Below are 12,166 nucleotides of genomic sequence, written 5' to 3' on the forward strand. Positions count from 1 at the left end.
TTTTGGTCCTAAAGCCGGCTCATCACACAAGCTCACACAACCAGGGCTAGGATTCTGCCTGGGTTGGCACGAAAGAGCAAAATTCTCCCCTCTCCCAGAGCCTATCAGATTCCAGGATTTGCAGAATTCCACCCACTCGCAAATTGAAAAAAATAATGTCCATTAATTTTACTCAAGCACGACGTATACTACTGTCCGATCATAGATGCATGACATGTGCAACTGTTCAGTTTATGCAGAAATCAGGGTGGCAGGTAACCAATCAGATTACAAGAGTTTCTTATATTGTACAATAATAATTATTATTATTGAATGTCATTTTGCTGATTTGATGAAATAAAAGGATCCCGTGGCTGGCATTATACTCCCACCAGTACTTCCACAACACCCAAAGATATGCAAGCAAAACTAACTTTCAATTATTCAATTATTCATTAATGCAAGACTATGGCTGAAACTGAACAGTAAAATTTTAACACTGGAGCTTGCAAGGGAGAGGGCAAACCACAAGAACATTTTCTTCTGCAACAATGTCATATGCTGGTATGAACTTGCCATAGATTCTCTGCACAGGAATGAAAGTTGCATCACCTTCTGGTTCAAAGAGGTTTCTGCACCACACTTCCACAGGTGCCCCTAAGGAGTGTCTTAAAGGATGGGCTTGAAACCAATGTACCAAGGCCATTATACAAGGCAAATATTGTTCATTAACCTTTATGTTTTCCTTCATAAAGAACTCAATGACTCCTGGGCGCAAATCACTTCCAGAGGTATCAATTGAGCCCCCAAGTGTACACCATCTTGCAAGGATAAATGCAGATCTGTCACTTCTTGAATTACTGGATCCAAGCAACTCTCCATGAAATTTGCAGCATGCAAATTTATCGAAGTGTGTTGTAACAGAAACTTCATCAACTCCATCAAAAATAGCATCATAGCATTTCTTAAGATTAACGAGGTCAGCAGCATCTAAACTATCATGAGAATACGGACCACAACAGATGTAATGAGAGTCAGCATCGCCCCACTGACCACCCCTCTGCACTGACCCAATGGAGAGCAAACTAGCTTGGATAATCTTTGAAGGTAAACAGTGGTCAGGAAAAAGTTCTTGTACAGTTCCTGATTGTTTTGCTGAAAGTTTCATCAGCAAGGGTTCAAAGGTTTCACGAAACATAGCCGGGAGGGGAATGTCTTTCATTACTTGATTGAAAGAAATTTTTGCATTAACTGTATCTCAACTGCACGTTGATTGGTCCCATAGTCCCCAAGAATACCATTGTAGCGCTCAAAGCTAAACAACCAAAATGCATAAACAGGTCCATAATCCAAGACACAGTCTAGAAGATGTGTGTGTAAGTGCATGTTTGGGGTTACCTTATCCTTTCCATAAATCTCTTCAAAACGCTTGCAAAACTTCATAAGGTACGAGTGAGCCAACATTGTTTGGCTTCAGTCAGGCTTGAAGAACACAAGAATACACAGGCCATGACAAAATCACGCCAGAGTTCCAAGTCATTGTTTGGTAAGATATTCCATAAAGCATATATGGAAAATAGAACAGTAAATGATTTCCACTGGTCAGCAGTGAAACCCCCATAGTTGTTCCTAATTTTTTTGGGCATCCTTCCAACACTGGCTGGAACTTTCACTTTGTCTAGTTTCTCTTGAATGTGAAGCAGGCCTTTCTTGTAAAGCAATGGCTTGTCTGAATCCAGCCAAATGTTCTTCAAAACATGTTTTGCTGTACCTGTAAACAGGTTGTGCATTGGGTCCACAATGTGAAAGCGTACACAATCAAAATAGGGCAATTGCATAAGTTCAGTATATCTGGTACCATATATTTGCTCTAAGTCTGCAGAGTCACCTGCTGAGGTTTGGTTCAGGATCTCTTGTGCTTGTTCTCGGTGTTCAAAGTTATTTCTCTGAGGACAAGGATCAAACCCAGAAAAATCAATTTTTGTGGTCACTGTTCCAGGAAAATACTTGTTACACTTTGAGCAGCCTTTATTTGAGGCATGACCTGTAAAGCCACAAACTTTCCTTGCTGCAGGGACATCGCACCCCACACAAAGAAGTGCAGCACGAAATAATGTTGTTAAGGTTGAACCATGAAGTTTAATACTGACACCATTCCACAAAACATTCAATTCAGCTACAAGTGGTTGCAAGTAGGCATTAATGTTTAGTTTTGGCTCATGGGGCCCTGGAATGACCCCAACTAAAAACACATTTTCTGGCTTAAACCTTTCAGTCCTTGGTAAATTCATTAACACCATGTACATAGCTCCTACACTATACAAGGAATGTTTAGAAGGTTGGAACCAGTCCACATTCAACATAAAAGCATAGTTCCTGGGTGCTGCAAGGTATGGCTTCCCATCCACATACTGCCATTCTTTCCAAACACGTCCATCAAATACGTCAGCTAGAAATCCATCAGGAATATCTCTTCTTCTCCATATCTCACACTTTGTCTCAAATCCAGGCCTCTGAAGAATTGCTTGAGATTTTCTGTGGTACTGTTATAACAATATACTTTGAATGGATATAATTTGATTTCACCACTCTTCAATGACACTTGTTTTAAAACTGGCTCACCACATTTTGTGCGTCGAAAAACCTGACGATGATGTGGAAACTGGACAAATTCACACTTCTTTGTTACTTTTCTCCCATGCAGTTGTTCATAGCAATCCTCAAAGTTATACAGGCTGTGACACTTTGGACACACAACATATTTTATAAACCTGTCTTGGTCAATTCCAACTTGTTTACGAAGCAAATGAACGGACTTGGGTACCAGCACAGCAAAACTTGCAATTATTGGGAAAATGGTCCCAAGGGAGTCAAACATGGCCCTCAAAAAAGCAAGAAGTATGTCAAATGCATTGTCTGATAGTGAACAAAATGAGGCCCAAAAGCATAAGAAGATCAGCATCCAATTAACAATACTTGTAGATTTTGCATTTCCAGATACTCTTGAAATTGGACAAACACGCACTAAGGGCAACTGACACTGGGCTTGTGGAAAATCTTTGTTAACATCCTCTTCTGCTAAATCCCAAGCTTCAGTAAGAAAGTCTGGTTGTATCCTCTCATGGTAGATCAAATCGTTCATGCCTGTGTCACTATCACTGCAATTGGCAGTGTCCCCTTGCAATAAATAGCAATCTTCTTCTTCTAGATTGTGTATTGGAACACCACTGGATGCTGTTGATTGGATTGAAACAAATAAACATAAATTTTTGTGAGTTTCATTTGTGCCTATCATGTATTGCTCTCAGACTGATTTCTTAGTAGATTTTACATGTAATCTTAAATGTACATTAACGAAACTGTACTTATTTATTTTTATCTTGTATATGTTGTCGTTCAATTTTGACCTCTGGTTTAATTTTTTTGAGCCAGTACATAATGTTTGAACCAGTCCAATTTTCTTTTTTTTTATAACACCACCCATTTAAACATACTTGGACATCTTTCTGTAACTAAGTAGACTACATGTCACAGGAAAAATTTTGGATTCCCAGTGTTGGGATAAAATAGGGGTTTTATTGGGAATTTATTGGGTTTTGATTGTGAATTCACAAAATTGGGAAAGTGCTACCAAACCCATTTTAAGGTCAAAGAAATCCCATTAAAATCCCAATATTGGGATAAAGATGACCCATAATTTTCCCATTCTTGGGTTTACCAACAACCCAATTATTTCCCCCAACTGGGATTCTGCTGTCCCAATAATTTCCCAATCCTGGGATTCTGCTGTCTCAATAATTTCCCAATCCTGGGATTCTGCTGTCTCAATAATTTCCCAATCCTGGGATTCTGCTGTCCCAATAATTTGTCAATCCTGGGATTCTGCTGTCCCAATAATTTCTCAATCCTGGGATTCTGCTGTCCCAATAATTTCTCAATCCTGGGATTCTGCTGTCCCAATAATTTCTCAATCCTGGGATTCTGCTGTCCCAATGATTTCTCAAAACTGGGATTGTCCTGTCCCAATATTTCCACAATTATGGGATTTTCCTGTTACAGTTTTTCCATAAATTGGGGATTTTCCGTCCCATTATTTTCACAAGAATGGTAATTATTTCCCCCAGTATTTTGAAAACAATGTATCAATCATTTGATTTAATATACCCTATTATTTCCTCAAAAAGAAGAATTACGTCTCAGTATTTTCCAAAAATAGTATGTATTTATTATTTACTCCTGTACATATTTTAACATGTTTTACACAATCAACAATTTCAACAATCATGCACTAAAGGGAAACTGAGTACCTTCATGCTACAGATAAAGCCTCTGCAAGTTAATTAATGTCAACTCAAAACAAGGTGAAACAAACTTTAAAAAAAGTTAGTTATCTTTGAACAAATAACATGAATCCTTGTGCAGATTCAACAAAGAAACTTTACACTGGTCAATTCCTGTGAACAGCAAGGACAGGTGACATTTTTAAGTGAAACATTAGTTTTGAGACCAATCATTCCAAATTTAACATGTCAATTTCTCTGTGCACATTTATGTCACTTTTCCTGATATCTCCTGAGCTGGTTCCATTTTTTAGTGAAACATATTTCAAAGTAATCAGCTTTCTTGCTGTAACCTCTAGTATCTGTGATACTTTGAGTGCTGTCAGGCTCTTGGACGGAACCTCAAACCTCCGTTTCAACATTTTAACAAGCTCCTCCCGTTCTGGAGTTTTTCCAGTTACTGCCTTTACTATCACCATTGCTGACTTTTTGGTTATCTTGTTTACAGAAGCAGGTTCAGCTGACAATGATTCCTCGCAGGCTTCATCTGGCTCATTTCCTGACAAATCAATGTCTACGTTTAATATCACAGTATCAGTGGAGCTTAGTTCATCTTCATCCTAAATACAAAAAGTACAGCCTTTATTAAATGACCTTGCTTATAATGACAGATTTGCCAGATAATTATCCCAACATCATGCAACGTACAAGGATTCAGACCTACTTCAATAATGTGTTTGGTGTCTATGCTGACTGATAATGGAGAGGGTATATAAGAACTTTGACATCTTTGATTGTAATCAAGGTTGTGTAGAAAACAAAGTGCTAAGCAGGCCAATTAACATAATAATATAATACTCAGCAGGCAGTTTTGTTCGAGTGTGTCCTGGTTCCTTATTATTTACTGACATTTTGTAGCAGGTAGCCGGCTCTAAGATACACTTCTGGTTGTGCAGTATAGGATTATCACCTCCGTAATGTAGCATTTTCAATCAAATGTAAGCTATACCTGTCAGGTTGTTAAATTTACTAAGAGGATGGCAAGGAGAGATTTGATAGGCCAATCATTTGAGCTGCATAAAGTTGCTTTTTTCGTGAAAATCTTTAACATTTTAAAGTGAGTATAACAGACTTAATACTTTTTAATTTTTTTTCTTAATTCTAGTTATAATATTATATATTTTCTGCATTTTTCCATGATTTTCTTTGGGCTGTTTAACAGAAGGATGTAGTGGATTAGTTCATTTTTCTACATATATCAAAAGAGAGAATCTTTCATATCAACGCTGTATTACTTAAGTGCAGAAATACCTCTCAGTTACTTATGTTGCAGTAATAATGTTAACATTTTACTTAATAAGGTACCTCCCTTTATTACAGTGCGACTACTTCAAGGGAAGTCACCCAAGGAAAATTCTTTGAAAATTTACCAACAGCATCTCATTATTAAAATTAATATAAATTAATGGTTGCAAAAGTTTCTTGCCGTAGCTTACCATAGATGGAAGTTTGGGTCGAGGTGTGAATTCTACCTCGCTGCTGGAGCTGGACTCTGATGGGATGGCGATACTGCAAACTAGCAAAATGAAAACCAGTCAATAGCATGTCAAAGCAATCATGCTACCTACTGCTAACTTTAAAAAAAGGTTTGAAATAGTTGTTAGTTATTCCAAAACAAACAAATTTATTCAGCTGTTAGGTATACAGCCAAACTTCAAAACGAATTACAGTCAGTCATTGGACAAGTCATTTAAATCTCGCAATGTCTTATTAAATACCAACCAACCAACCCCAAAATTCACAGCATTCCACCCTAATGAGATGAGTGAAGGAAATATCTACCACCAGGTATATATGCATTTGATACCTTTTCCTTGGTTTTCTGGAACCTCCGTTGCTCACTGAAGAAGCTTTTAATATGCTGAGCAATACCATCAGAGAAGAAGCCAGCCTCAGGCAGTGAACATTCATCAGAGATCTTCTTAGCAAACTGTTCAAGCTCAGCTTTTCTCTCTGGTGTGTTAAATTTAGGAAACTTGTGTTTCCAGTTCTCACTTGCTAGCACTCCCACTTGTTTACGTCTGTATATATTTACACAAAATGTAAAGGAGTTGAAGATGCAAGAGACATTTGACCAGTACTGCATAAACTGAAATAAGACTGTTCTAAATTATCTTTAAAAAATTCCTCAAGGAACATTTGCTGCTAATTCAGCGATTCATGTGTTTTATTGGGATGTTAATACCAAATTGTTTCCAATAGAAACTGGCTCTGTCGTCCCTTACAACAGTGTAGTTTTAACGGTAAAACTTGAGCACAGGACTTTCCTTGTTGCACAGTCAACCGATAAACATAGCTGGTTAAAATGATTTCAATCTAGTTTGTTATTTTAATTTCCTTGCTTCTGATTTATGGTAATGAAATGTAATGAATAAAAAAAATTGGTTGAAATTACTTAAACCTGAATTTCATGTACCTACAGGATAACTATATAATAACACTGCAGTAAATAGGTAACCCCTGAAACAAAAATAGCATGAACTTGAACAAAAAGTTCAGTCGTCCCAGGCAGCTAAGGAGGGGAGGGAAGTAATGGGATACATGTACCAATCAGTATACTCCATTTCTATCCCCAGGCATGTGATACTAATACAAGTGTATCTTAAAAATACAAAATCAATTACACAAATACCTAAAATTATAATTGAAATACAGAATTCATAACACCCGTATTTTTGGTAAATAGAATTACCGAAAACCTTGATAAAAAACACCCAACAAAACCCCTGGCCTGGCCTAACAGCTAGAAGTCAAACTGTATGAGCCATGCCAGGCCATCGAAACTAAAACTTAGCAAAAACGGCAACGGTTGGATTACAAAAATAACTTATCTAACATTTCCACTTGCCAATAAATCAAGGTAATCTGAGAACAAAACAACACACTCACTTTGAAAGGTATAAACGCTTGAGCTCTGGCGAAAATGTGGCCATGTCGCCCATCGAAGGCTTAGCACTGCTTGGCGATAGCGTAGTCAGAACGTTCCTTCTCTTTCCTCGTGGAGATGGCGGAATCAGCTTTTCAAACTCTTGTTTGAATCGCAAGGCTTTCCCGTAATTTAACCCCAACTTCACGAAGATTGGGGAGTCGGCATCTCTTTGTAAGAGATCGGCAATGGCTAAAGGGCAGTTTACTTCTTCTTCTGTCATCAAATAATGCATGATAAAGTGAAATTAACAACTCATTCAACCTACAAAACGATCGCAGAATGGTATACATCTTTCGAGAAGACATAAATAAGCTTTAATTACCTTCAAATGCTTTGGCGATGCCTTGGTCAAAGAGCTGTGATAACTTTTGATTTATTTCCCCAGAACTTATTTGTGTTTTATCTTCCACGTTTATTTCCTCGTTCATCTTTGCACAAGAACTCCTGTCGATACGCGTCAACAGCCCACAAAACAACTTCTAGAAAATGGCGCCTATTTTTTAAGTGCGCAAACAAAAACCACCAGCCACGCTGGCTCATGATTGGACCGTGTTTGAAAGCCGTGAACTGATTGGCTAAGGTTGGCTGTGTGTTCCCGCCGAAAAATGGTCCATGCACAGTGATTCTGAGCCCACTGTGTTATTAGGACAGCATATATCTATCACAAAAAGCAACATGGCGGCAAACTATATGGAAAGTAGCGAAAAAAGTCCTCCGATTTGGACAAGAAGTAGCATCACATCGTGCTCCTGCAGTGATAAGTCATACCGTCATGTTCACTGCCCTTGTTCAAGCTGCAATGGACGAGCAGTGGATAGAGGTACCGAACTTAGGCACTGGAAAGAAAACCAAATTGTTTCCAAAACTCGGTCCCTATTGGATGAGTTTCGCGAACCTTTACCTGCATGTAGTTTCAACCCTACTGAAGATGGCCTCTCAGATGAGGAAACACAGATGGATGAAGATATTGAAGGTATGCAATTTGACAACAGCAATAATGGTAGCGATGAAGAGGAAGATGAACGCTGTGCCAGCTTGCCGAGAGAGAGAATCCAGCAACATGCTTCTGACAAACCTGAAGAAAGGGAGCCCAACCCTTTGAGGAAATTAGTGGTTAATGCCGTTCTAGACGCTCTTAGGATTGTGAAGGAAAGTGGATCGTCTTGACAAACGTTTGAGGACATTTTAAATTATGGCAAAACTCTTTTATTAGCCGGCCATAATAGTGAAAATATAGATCGTGAAATTTTGCTTACGTTGTGGCCAAGAAACTGGAACTCAGTGCAGAATCTGTTAAAAGAAGAGGGATACGAAGACGCCAAATTACTGTTTATTTGCATCTGTCGAAATGAAAAGGAACAAACAAGAAATGGAAAAACTACTAAGAAATTTGTTTACACCGGAAAATACAGCGTCCTGGAGAATAAGGATGACTTGTGCATTTACTGTGGAAAAAAAGGCTATCTAAAATACTACTACCTAGGCATCAGCACAAAAGTGAAGAATTGGTTTAAAAGTGTTGATATGTGTAGAAAAATGTTGTCCCATTGGAACGCACGTGATAACTGGCTTGATTGCCAAAACAGCAATCCAGAAAAATGTGAATTCTGGGATGGCGAGCGATGGATTGAACTGCAGTGGTTCTGGGACCCTAACAGCACTTGGACTTTGCCATCACTTTGTCATCATTGTGGATTACCAGTTTCATCCGATCAGTTAATCAATTCTCCCAATGGCATAGATGGAAGTAAAGATGTAGAATGCCCAAACTGCTTTGAAATCTTTGAACACCGTATTAAAGTCACCAATGGATCTCCTTTGAATTTGCCCTAGTGGGACACTGGGATGGATGGCAACCATTTGGGACAAGTTATAGAGGGTGTGGATCACTAGAAGTTAGCATTGCAAACATGACCAAAAATGACAGGAACCATGTAGAAGAGGTATATGTGGTTGGCTTTATTCCTTGCTATCAGGTTCCCAACCTACCTGAAGCTCTTGACCCATTTTTACAGCCGTTACTGCAGGACATATCTAAAGGGTTTATTGATGGTTTCAAGGTTTTCAGCTATCCAAGGGAGATAGAGGTAGAAGGCTATCAAACTACTGAAGAGGAGACAGTACGTGTGCTACTTCTGTGCTGGACAGCAGATCATCCGGGACAGTGCGAATGTGGCAAGTTCTTGAACCAAGGAAAGTCTGGATGCAGGAGATGTAAAATGGTTGGTAAACTACTTGAGAATAGCACAAACACACATGTGTATTATGGAGAAAACTGTTACCACTTTAGATATCCTTGGGAAGAGAGATCTATTGAATCTTCTGTTGAGGACATGTTTGACATAGACCGTGAAACAAGAGTTAGCATTCGCAAAGCAATGTCATCTACCAAAGGCTTCACTGGAACGAGCATACTACATAAATACCTTTACCCACTGTATGGTTTTGACATCCTGAAGCACCTGGTATTTGATGTTTTTCACACTGTCTGCCTTAATGTTGTGAAAAATCAGTTAGAGAGAATTCTAGAGCTGAAGCTCCTCGATCCATCATACTTAGATGATCAAGTTGAGAATTTCCCATGGACACAAGAGCTTAAAGCTGGAAGAATTCCTCGATCACTTGCACAATGTAAAGGAGTACATGTAGGTCAGTGGAAAGCCGAAGGACTGCAGAAGTTTTCCTTTCCTATGGCTGACTGTATATTTATGGGCAAACTAGCTGACAGGCATGAATTGGAAATCCAATCACTTGTTTCCAGACTTACAGAACTCCACTTTTATAGTGGCCGAACATCATGGGATGATAACATGATTGAACTGCACAGAAAGTTAGCGTGGCGGCTCAACATCCAGATTGAAGAAATTCAGGGATTGCACATGTGCACGATATCAGTGCATAATTTGATTCACATACATGAAGACATAATCAATTTTTCTTCCCCTGACAACTATTGGTGTGCGGTATATGAGAGGGCTGTAAAACAATACGTTAAAAAGTCAAATAACTGCAAAGGGATTGAAGCAACATTTGCTCAGTCAGAGTCCAGGCGGGAATTTTTGAAACCACTGCAAGCTTCTGATCAGAGGAAGGCTGGAAAAGTTGACTTGGCAATGGTAAATTAAAATAAATGTTTTTTTACATGTGGCCCTCCATAGGAAAAGGTGGGCTTAAGCGGATTATTCACAAAGTATCTAAATGTAGTGTTTGAAACACATTTCAAATTCATTTCAAACTGTTTCAAATTGGTTATGAACAGAAAATGTTTTAAACAGAAGAAACACTTGATAACATGAAGAGCACCTTGAAACGCCAATGTGGTAACCCCCGTTTCCTATCCGAGGACCACATAGTTCAGCAAAAACGAGCTGTGCCCTGGCATTTGAATGTTTAAAAATCATGGATATTTGATATAATGTCAGTGGAAACATTGCACACATCAAGATGTAGATAGTAGCTAGTAACTAACAAGAAACTTGACTTCCAGCTTAATGTTCCCAACCATGCATTGGAATAAAAATTAAGGTCTGTTGATCTTTTCGGAGAGAAAAGTGTTTGATAACATTTTTAATTAATGTATACCTGGTCATCATTGCAAATGTATGTCAAATTTTATAGCTTGAATATATTGCTGTATACATTTTTTTTGCATTTTGTAGCACTGAATTTAACCCCCTTAAGAATGTTGCAGAGCTATCCATGGTATTCCAAAATTCATTAACAGTACACGGTAGAAGTTCAAAATTTAATATCGTACAACCGACCGTAATACATTTAACCACTGGCAGAAGACATTTGTTGATGATTATATAAAGTTGCCACTTCAGAACATATCAATTTTACAAATTTCACTAATCTGTTTTGTGTTCTCAGGGATTTGCCAGTTCAGCTGAAATCGCCCACATGCAATCAGAAAAGGAACCTCAAACTCGAGGACAATTTCTACTGGGTGCAATGTCAAAGGTCAAATCACTGTCACTGAATGAGAGAGTCAAAATTGCAGACACACTGGATATTTCTGCGAGAGAGGTGCCTGCAGTCGTCTTTGTTTCAAGTAAGGCCTTCCTGTCTGACGTAGGATATCAGGGATCAGTTGTCTACAAAGGAGAGAATGTTATAGCAGACATCAATGGCCATGAGACGGTTTTACTGATATGCAACTTTTTGTCTATCAGATGTGAAGGAACAGAACGTGCAACACTGTTGACAGTTGGGCCAAGTTACCCTCCTCTTACTACAGAGGACGGAAGTCAAGCAAGTGATTTCTGGAGTGGATTTATTAAAGTCAAGGCTGAACCAGGTTCTGAGCAGTTGTTATTCCCACTTGACTGTGTCAAGAGAAAGGTTATACTCTACAACTGTGATGATGGTGTAAATTCTGTTGTTGACTACCAGAGGCAAGCAAGACAGCTGCCATACACCATCATTGTTCCAGTTTATATTGAGTGCGGCGATATGCTGTCTATTCAAGGAGAACATTTGCATGATATTTGGTTTGGCCATGTCCAAAGTATTGACCACTGTCAAAGAACAGTTGATGTATTTTTCTTTGTTGAAAGTAGCAGGCACAAGAATCTGTATGTTAGGGAGACAGAAGGGAGACATGGTAGAAACACTGTTTCTTGGCACTCTGTCATTGGAATTGCAAGTGGGGAGTGGATTTCTCACACACAGTGGAGAAAGAAGGAATGAACACAGTGTTTTCTGGACTTAATGCAATGACATTAGGTTACCAGATCCTCATATATGGTGTATGGCTATTTAGTTATGGACATCTTCAAGTTTGAAAATAACTTATCAAGAGGATCTTTGTGTCTCATTAGTAGTGACTGTCATGACAGTATCATGAGCATGTGAAATGTGATAATGAGCCATTCACAAAACAAATTCCATAGACCTCATCTTTTGGGGTATATCC

At 38.7% G+C, this 12,166-nt stretch overlaps 2 pseudogenes; one reads left to right on the forward strand and one right to left on the reverse strand.

Annotated features, from left to right (window-relative positions):
• Window positions 1–472: 472 nt before the first annotated feature.
• Window positions 473–6,009, reverse strand: LOC138053450 (uncharacterized; annotated as a pseudogene).
• Window positions 6,010–7,923: 1,914 nt separating this feature from the next.
• Window positions 7,924–11,940, forward strand: LOC138053451 (uncharacterized; annotated as a pseudogene).
• Window positions 11,941–12,166: the final 226 nt, after the last annotated feature.

Source organism: Montipora capricornis, chromosome 6, assembly GCF_036669925.1.
Source record: "Montipora capricornis isolate CH-2021 chromosome 6, ASM3666992v2, whole genome shotgun sequence".
NCBI lineage: Eukaryota > Metazoa > Cnidaria > Anthozoa > Scleractinia > Acroporidae > Montipora > Montipora capricornis.